This window comes from Sus scrofa, chromosome 11 (assembly GCF_054392235.1).
Source record: "Sus scrofa isolate SSC_HxYL_T2T_F1_AM1 chromosome 11, Sscrofa_HxYL_maternal_Yorkshire_Landrace_v2.0, whole genome shotgun sequence".
NCBI classification, from domain to species: domain Eukaryota; kingdom Metazoa; phylum Chordata; class Mammalia; order Artiodactyla; family Suidae; genus Sus; species Sus scrofa.
In genome coordinates, this window is record NC_139393.1 from 70,707,731 (window position 1) to 70,717,585 (window position 9,855).

General features: G+C 46.4%; 1 protein-coding gene and 1 non-coding gene across 3 annotated transcripts in view; both read right to left on the bottom strand.

Annotated features, from left to right (window-relative positions):
- Window positions 1-9,643, bottom strand: part of DCT (dopachrome tautomerase) — a 93,992-nt gene extending 84,349 nt beyond the window's left edge. For both annotated transcript variants that reach the window (XR_014818883.1, XM_013978762.3), the window contains exon 1: window positions 9,529-9,643. The gene's annotated coding sequence lies outside the window, so the exon portion shown is untranslated. The remainder of the gene's footprint in view (window positions 1-9,528) is intronic.
- On the bottom strand, window positions 9,281-9,353 carry TRNAF-GAA (transfer RNA phenylalanine (anticodon GAA)). Its single transcript has one exon. It is a non-coding gene; the product is annotated as a tRNA-Phe (tRNA).
- Window positions 9,644-9,855: the final 212 nt, after the last annotated feature.

Below are 9,855 nucleotides of genomic sequence, written 5' to 3' on the forward strand. Positions count from 1 at the left end.
CAGCTCACGGCAACGCCGGATCCTTAACCCACTGAGCAAGGCCAGGGATCGAACCCGCATCCTCATGGTTCCTAGTCAGATTCGTTAACCGCTGAGCCATGACGGGAACTTCCAGAAAGTTTTTAAAATATATAAACAAAAAAAGAAAACACCAAAAATCACCATAATTTTAAATTAACCACAAAGCCTTTGCCCACCCTTCTGAAAGAGTTGCTTATTGTCAAATCAAGAGGACTCAAGAAGCATTTCTTGAAAACCTAAGATGTTTCTGGCACAGGGCTGGGGGACATAAGGCATAGAAAAAGCATAGGAATCTCAGTCCAGACCCTTAAAAGGGTACATCCTCTTGTTAGGGAACATAATAAAAACAAGAACAGCCAGAGGCTTTGACTTGGTGGTGATGAACCACCCCTGGGAGGACAAAAAGGAAGCTTTATTTTCATCAGATGAATATGCACTGAACACCTACTGTGTGCTCTCTGCTTCGCACATGACGGAGATTTTAAGGAGATAATAGCAGCCAACCAGGAAATATTATCTAGATGGATATATGGATAAGATGAGGGACGTACAGAGCAGAAAGAATGTCCATGCTTTCTGGGAGAGCCAGGAGGAGTCATACTAACTTTTCCTGAAAGAAGAGAGCACAGGCAGGGGCGCTGATTAAGCACCAAGTGTATGCCTGAGGCCACAGGCTGAGCCCTTTTAACGGATCATCTCATTAAATTCTCACAAGAACCCTATTCTAAAAGTTCTGGGGGGATTTTTTGTGTGTTTGTTTTGTTTTGTTTTGTTGTTGTTGTCTTTTTGCCAATTTTTGGGCCGCTCCAGCAGCATATGGAGGTTCCCAGGCTAGGGGCTGAATCAGAGCTGTAGTCACCAGCCTACCTACGCCAGGGCCACAGCAACACGGGATCCAAGCCACGTCTGCAACCTATACCACAGCTCATGGCAACGCCAGATCCTTAACCCACTGAGCAAGGCCAGGGATCGAACCCGCATCCTCATGGTTCCTAGTCAGATTCGTTAACCACTGAGCCACGACGGGAAGGAACTCCAGTTCTGGGTTTTTTGTTGTTGTTGTTGTTGTCTATATTTTATAGATGGGGAAGCTGAAACTGAAAAGGTTCTAGAACTTATGAATATTACACAAGCAATAGATGGAGTCAGAGCTCAGACCCAGGCCGCCTGCCTCCAGGGGCTGTGCTCACTCCCCACCCACGTGTGCCCACAGAACAGCAGCACCCACTGAGCTTCTAGCCTCCCCCTCTGCCTCCCGCGGGCCACACGTCCTCCTCTTCACCCACTGCAGTAAAAAAAGCATGAGGCTTTGGCGCCCCTTCCATCTGTTTTTACAATGTGAGTGGTCAAGGCTCTAAACCAAAACTGTTACAATGACCCTGAATTCAGATCCGTCAGCCAGGTTGGTTGAGGGTGACGGGCCCACCACTGGCTATCAGGAATGCAGCTGAGAACTCAGAGTTAAAAGGGTAATTTGGAGAGTTCCCTGGTGGCCAACCAGTTAAGGACTTGGCAGTTGTCACTGCTGTGGCTTGGGTTCAATCCCAGACCTGGGAATTTCCACATGTCATGGGCATGGTCAAAAAATAATAATAAAAGGGATAAAGTTGCATTCGGGCTCTCCTGAAGTTTCTCTCCAGAAATGGAGGGAGGATCTGACATCCCTTACTCTACCTTGCCTGGTTCTCTCTGTTGTCTTTACCCTTTTCCTTTTGTTCTGTGCATGCAGCACCCCTCCACATCCTCACCCGCCTCCAGCCATTTCCAGTCACAAGACCTTTCAGAGCACCACTCCTCAATAACACATTTTCTCACGAGAACACGGAGACTCTGTAGCATCTCTTCCTGTTGTCCAAATCACCTTTTCTGATGAGGCAGCATTTTGCCATAAGGAAATGAGCATGGGAAACAACCTAAATGTCCACCAACAGATGAACAGATTAAGAAGATGTGATACGTATACACAATGGAATACTACTCAGCCATAAAAAAGAACAAAAGAAGCCATTTGCAGCAACACGGATGGAAGAGAGACTCTCATACTAAGTGGAGTAAGTCAGAAAGAGAAAGACAAACACCACATGATATCACTTATATCTGGAATCTAATATACGGCACAAATGAAACTTTCCACAGAAAAGAAACTCATTGACTTGGAGAACAGACTTGTGGTTGCCAAGGGGGAGGGGAAAGGAGTGCGATGGACTGGGAGTTTGGGGTTAATAGATGCAAACTATTGCATTTGGAGTGGATAAGCATTGAGATCCTGCTGTATAGCAGAGAGAACTATATCTAGCCACTTGTGATAGAAGATGATAGAGGATAATGTGAGAAAAAGAACATATATATATGTATGTATGACTAGGTCGCTTTGCTGTACAGTAGAAATTGACAGAACACTGTAAAACAACTATAATGAAAAAAATAAAAATCATTGAAAACAGAGGAGTTCCCACTGTGGTGCAGCAGAAGTGAATCCAACTAATATCCATGAGGACACGGGTTTGACCCCTGGCCTCGATCAGTGGGTTAAGGATCTGGCGTCACTGTGAGCTGTGGTGTAGGTCACAGATGTGGCTTGGATCCCTCGTTACGGTGGCTGTGGTGTAGCACAGGGGCTGCAGCTCTGATTCAACCCCTAGGCTGAGAACCTCCATATGCTGCGGGCATGGCCCTAAAAAGCAAAAATAAACATAAAAAAAACTATAAAAAAAGAAAGAGAAAAAGGAAATGAGCACACATTCAAAACAGAAAATGAAAGATGGGGAAGCACCACACGCCCAGAGCACAGAGCACCGTGGGAGCTCAAAACAGGGAGAGATCAGTATTCGCTTAAACTATGGGGAAAGGTTTCTTGAGGAGGCAAAACTTGAGAGAGAACTTGGAAGATGAACATGAATTAAGGAGACCCTAACAGAATAAGACGTGACACCTGATTATATTCTCCTCTGAGCAATTTACCAACCTGACAACAGAAAACACTTCAAAGGGAAATAGTTCTACGCTGCCCCCTACCTGTATTTCAGTCTTGCCCACGCAACAGCTGAACCCCCTCAACAAATCAAGCCTTCATTCTGCAAAAGGAAGGAAACCAACTTTTTCTGGTAATAAGGCTCCTAGCATAAGAGATCAGACCATTCAAATCTAGACACCGTTTATGGGCTTAATATTAAAATCTATAGCGTTCAATTAGAGACTGTAAACATCGCTGCTATTGGGTGAGATGATCCCGATACTTTTCAGGACACTAAACATGGTTTAAGAGTTCAGCTCAGGTTTAGAGTCATTTGAGAAAAAAAGAGAAGAAAGGAAAGTGTAGTTTTCATGTAGCAAGGAGAAGTAATGCGCACGTTTAGAAAACAGCTTTACAATAATGATACCATTTGTGTAAAATGAGCTATAAAAATACATGCTTGGGAGTTTCCATTGTGGCTCAGCAGCTTACGGACCTGACACCATCTCTGTAAGGATTTAGGTTCTATCCCTGACCTCTTGCAGTGGGTTATGATGGATCTGGCATTGCCGCAAGCTGCGCCATAGGTCACAGATGCAGGTAGGATCTGCTGTTGCCATGGCTGTGGTGTAGGCTGCAGCTGTAGCTCCAACTTGACCCCTCGCCTGGGAACTTCCATATGGCGCAGGTGAGGCCATAAAAAAGAAAAAAGAGGAGTTCCCTTTGTGGCACAGTGGTTAACGAATCCGACTAGGAACCATGAGGTTGCGGGTTCGGTCCCTGGCCTTGCTCAGTGGGTTAAGGATCCGGCGTTGCCGGGAGCTGTGGTGTGGGTCGCAGATGCAGCTCAGATCCTGTGGTGCTGTGGCTGTGGTGTAGGCCAGTGGCTACAGCTCCGATTAGACCCCTAGCCTGGGAATCTCCATATGCCGCGGGAGCGGCCCTAGAAAAGGGAAAAAGACAAAAAAAAAAAAAAAAAAAAAAAAAAAAAAAAAAAGAGAGAGAGAGAGAGAAAGAAAAAAGAAATAGGTACTCATGTATGTGAGATTTATTTACTGAAGGATACACTAGAAGCTACTGACAGTAATGATCTCTGCAACGGGAACCAGGCAGAGTTAAAACCAAGATGTACCTTTTATCATATGGCTCCTTTCTCATTTGAATTCCTCACCACTGACTTCAATGATCAATTTGTTAAAAGTAAATAAATAGGGAGTTCCCGTCGTGGCGCAGTGGTTAACGAATCCGACTAGGAACCATGAGGTTGCGGGTTCGGTCCCTGCCCTTGCTCAGTGGGTTAACGATCCGGCGTTGCCGTGAGCTGTGGTGTAGGTTGCAGACGCGGCTCGGATCCTGCGTTGCTGTGGCTCTGGCGTAGGCGGGTGGCTACAGCTCTGATTCAACCCCTAGCCTGGGAACCTCCATATGCCGCAGGAGCGGCCCAAGAAATAGCAACAACAACAACAACAAAAGACAAAAAAAAAAAAAAAAAAGTAAATAAATAGGAGTTCCCATTGTGGTGCAGCAGATCTGGCGTTGCTGTGGCCGTGGGGAAGGCTGGCGGCTACAACTCTGATTAGACCCCTAGCCTGGGAACTTTCATATGCTGAGGGTGCAGCCCTGAAAAGCAAAAAAAAAAAAATTGAGGCAGGTGTTGCTTCTAGACAAACTTAGGGTTAAGAGATAGTAAGATCCAGCCTGACAAGAACCCCATGATTTTTATGGTCCCTACCAGCAATGTCCACACCTGTCTCTACTCCACCCTCTTCCTTCCTGAATTATTATCAGCAACAATAACCACAAAGAAACCACAACGCAGTAGATTTTTTTAAAGTGTCTGAAGGGTAGCAGACAATTCTCCACTATAAAACTAGATCAAATATCTTATTACAATTCCTTCTGTCTAACAGAAATCTCTCCTGCCTTCATCTTGTGGCATTTCCCTGGAAACTATATATGCCCCCAAAAAACAATACTTTGATGATTGTAATCAAGTTACCCTCAGCTTTTCTATCCAGACAAACCTATTTCATACCCTTTGGTTGTTGTTTTTAAAAGAAATCTCCTCTTCCTTGTGTTTTTGATTTTTGCTAACCTTTTCCTCTTAAATTGAGTTAGTCAAAAACGAACAGAATGCTCTAACATGGATCTCACTAATGCAACGAATACAAGAACTACTGCTTTATTTGTATGGCTCATGTTCCATGTTAATACATCTCAGAATCATGCTGGCTTTTCAAACTGCATTAGTATGTAACTTTTAAAAAAATTCATATCCACTGTGCATCCTTCTTGGAAGAGTTAGTGACAAGTTCAGTGGGATTATGTATAAAGCATGTTCATCAGAATGCCTGGCACATAGAGAGCACTCCAGAAATGGCAACTCTACATCCGCTACATGTGGAGGCTCCTTGGGTGCTACAGTGAAAACACCAGGTCCTTAATTCACTGCACCACAAGGGAACTCCTCTGGTCATTGTCATTCTTTTTTTTTTTTTTTTTTTCCTCTTTCTTTTTAGGGCCACACCTGAAGCATATGGAAATTCCCAGGCTAGGAGTTGAATCAGAGCTGCAGGTGGCAGCCTACACCACCGCCACAGCAACGCCAGATCCAAACCGCATCTGCGACCTACGCTGAAGCTTGTGGCAATGCCGGATCCTTAACCCACTGAGTGAGGCCAGGGATCGAACCTACGTCCTCATGGATACTCGTTGGGTTCTAACATCGTGAGCCGCAGGGGAACTCCTCCTCTAGTCATTCTTGATGCTGTGGACAAGAAGTATTTAGGGGCACTATAGACTATATTTAGGTAGTGAATAGTCAAATATTTGCACACCCAGCTTCAAGACAATTCATTATATGAGAATTTCAATTTATGGAACTCATATGAGACATAGGTGTCTGGAAGAGCCCTGCCCTTGATCAAACTGTCCTGCCTTATTCCCCAGGCCATCTGCTGGCTTCTCCCAAACCACAAACTCTAAAAGCTGGTGAATGTAAACAACCCTCCAGGATTTCCGGTTAGATAAGTGAGCTATGCTTAAACGGAGTAATCCACGCTGACAAACCTATTAAGGATGGTTGTCCAGGACCCTATGTTCCTGGAATTGGAGGCAAATCCAAATAGGAGCCGTATTTCTGACCAACATCAAACAAATCTGAGATGTGACAAATAATATAACTAATAATGAAACTAAACAACTATAAACCATCGGACATTTAAATGAGTAGAAATATGACCCGAGACTAATAAAACAGGCATTAATGCATGTACACATTGATTACAAGAAGGCCCCAATGAATTATTAAATGCTCATCTAGTTTTACTGTATATAACAATTATAACAGCTTTTTTTTTTTTTTTTTTTTTTTGTCTTTTTGTCTTTTCTAGGGCTGCACCCGCGGCACATGGAGGTTCCCAGGCTAGGGGTCTAATCGGAGCTGTAGCCACTGGCCTATGCCAGAGCCATAGCAACACGGGATCCAAGCCACATCTGCAACCTACACCACAGCTCACGGCAACACCAGATCCTTAACCCACTGGGCGAGGGCAGGGATCGAACCTGCAACCTCATGGTTCCTAGTCGGATTTGTTAATCACTGAGCCATGACGGGAACTCCTATAACAGCTTTTTTTATATCCCAGTTCTGACCTAAAATGAATATAGTATTGGAATAATTAAGAGATAAACAGTCATTTAGCAATACGCTTGCCTGTCACCTTAGAAATGTGTCGCATGAGCCAAATGTCCCAGGTTTCTGCCCAAAAGCTTACCAAGGAAACTTGAGAAGATGCCCTCCCCCTCCCACCCAGGATAAATGGCTTGAAAAAAGAGGAGATATTCACAATCTCTCTGTGACAACAGAGAGCTGGGCTGAGCATTAACTCCTATAAATGTTTAATGTTGATAGTGTTCTTTCCACTGAAAGCATTTCTTTTCCAAAGTAAGGGCTGACTGCACACTTCACTCTGCACCCTTTAACCCCCCTCACTCAGCCTCCCCTCCCAGGAAGTGACACCTAAGAGAGCAGGCCTGTGAAAGGCAATAAAAGTGATTGATCAGATTACAGCTTTAGATTTCACTTCCTTTTTTTTTAGGGCCGCATTAGCAGCATATGGAGGTTCCCAGGCTAGGGGTCCAATCTGAGCTGGAGCTGCCAGCCTACACCACAGCCACAGCAACGCCAGATCTGAGCCGTGTCTGTAAACTACGCCACAGCTCGCGGCAATGCCGGATCCTTAACCCCCTGAGCAGGGATGGAACCCACATCCTCACAGACACTATGTCAGGTTCTTAACCCAGGGAACCACAACGGGAACTCCTTTTGTCATGTCTTAAGTGTTCTGCAGGTTACTTACACTACTCCTGCCTGATGCCTGAATCATTGAAGAAAGCCAGAAAGATCTTTAAAATTTACTCCGTTAAAATGCGTTTTTTCACACCTCTTCAGACTTCCAATCAGCGATGTGCCTCCAGCCTCCCCATATACCACATCTCCCCAGTCCTAGTCCTGCAGCAAATACACGGTCTTACTGTGTCTGTCTACAGGGCAGTCAGGCCTCAGGCTGCCTGAAGTGAACAGTCACTCATTTCTGACCCCAGCACCATTCATTCCCCATCCATCTAAACACACGGAGGACTGGCTGCGCTCCAGTTTGGTCCTTCTCCACCCAAGAAATCTTCCTCCGAGGGCCAATCAAGGCCAACAGAGCTTTTTCTGATGAGCCTGCAAAAGCTTTTCGTTTCCTTCCTACGAGGATCCTCACTGTTATGTACACAAATATCCCAACAACTATTCACTTTTAGTAACATTTAGGACACGGAAGAAGTTAGATGCCTGACATGTATTATGTTTAATCCTTGCACTTCTACAAGGACGTGTAAAATGAAAATAACAATAGGCAACTTCATAGAGTGGTTATTAAGAACACATGATGCCTGGTATTATATGGGAGGCATATAATTGATGTCCAATTGATGAATGAATTAACAACTTGAGTGCACACAGAACTTCGTAAATATGCTTTCCCTTTCAAACCAAGAGAACCAGAATAACTGCAAGGCTTAATGCACAAATCCCAAAAGTGATTGTCTTTCATCTGCTGACCAGCGACTCATCACCCTACTAAACTTGCATCTTCCCTTTTCCGGTGTCTCCAATAGATTGAAGGTTCTTCCTCTTTTAATTCAAATCTCTGTCCTTGCAATTTCTACCTCTGGGTCCTGGCTCGGCTCCCAGGAGCCACATAATATATAATCAGGCCCCTGGGCTCCATTTTCTTTACCCCATAGCACCTAGATTAGCCTTGGATAGTCCCACAGATAGCTATCAGTTGATGACTTTCCACCACCAAAACACACACTCGCCACAAAAGCAAAGACTGCCGGGAAAATTAATTCTGAGCACTCATCCAAGTTTTATTTCACCCTAGCAAGGTAAAAGACAACAAAGGGAAAAAGGTTGTTCACAAAAAGTCTTAAGAAAGGGCTTTTTTAGAAATTGAAAGAAATGTCTGGATAAGAGGCTCTCAAACTTCAGCTGCCTCAGAATCCCCCTGGAAGGCTTGTTAAAACACCAGGAGCTGGGCCCACCTCCGGAGTTACCCCCCATTGGGCAGAGAATTTGCATTTCTAAGTAGTTCCTAGGTGATGCCCCGGCTGCTGGTCCCGGGACCACACATGGAGAACCTCTGGTCTAGACACGACTGTAAAGCTGCCAGGCCTGTACCATCGGGCAAGTAACTCTGGCTGTGCCCCAGGGCCGCGCTTCGCGAGTTCAAACCAGAAATCCCTAACTGCCCGGTTCCCTCCTCCGGCAAAGCCAGCTGGGGGGGGTGGGCATGCCTTTGATTAAAGAGCAGTTTTGCTATTCAATGTGAAATGCTTTGAGATTGAAATCTGGGACGGAGTTAACTTTCTCAACGCCTCACTCAAAATACTAGTACGCGGCTCCCTCTCGCCACGCGGGGGCGCACCTGAGGGAATGGGCGGGGCCTGGGACCGCCGCACTCCGAGTCTCAGGTGTGTGTTTGGGGGGGGGATTGCCTCGCCCCCACCCACCCAGTCTCAGCCCTGTGCGTGCGCAGCAGCGCTGCCTCGCAACCCGGTGCACCCCCACCCCACCCGCGCGCCCCGGAAGCGGCTGCTTGCGGGCCGCCCCCTTAGAGGTGACTGGGAACAGCTTTTTGCATTTCTCGCTCGCCCTTCCAGTCCCCATTTCTCCCTAGGCTGGAATTAATAGACCAGGTTACACAGGTGAATCACATGAAACCCGAATCTCTGTAAATTAAAAAGGAACAGCTGTGCCGAAACCCGGGATCGAACCAGGGACCTTTAGATCTTCAGTCTAACGCTCTCCCAACTGAGCTATTTCGGCGCCCTGTCCACTTCCTTTAGAGTAAACTATCACTGAACTCTGCACATCCGCCCCTTCCGTCCCGTCGTAGTAACCATTTGTAGTGTCTCTTTTTGGTCATTTAAACGGTTATACATATCAAAGTTCTCCATGCTTTTCGCAAACCATGACTGAGTGCACTCTATACATTACTTACTTTTTCCCCAATAATCTGAACCTCTAATCCTCAACAGCGGGCATCGTAAACGAGTCGGTGTCCCCGCGGCGGGACTGCAGGGATGGCTTGGCTTGGCCCGGGCGGCGGCGGCCAGGCGGAGCAGCGTTCGAAAGCGGCGGCAGCCGCTACGTAGCCGGGGGCGGCCTGCGTGCCCCGCCCACCTCCCACCCCTCACGCTCCGCTCCGCTCCCCGCCCCCCGCCCCCCGCCCCCAGGGCCCGGCAGGTCTTAGGGTCCTCTCCTCCTCCGGACCCGGGTTCCGTCCTCCCTTGGCTGCGATTCCGGTGCAATATGGTCCGTTTGGCGA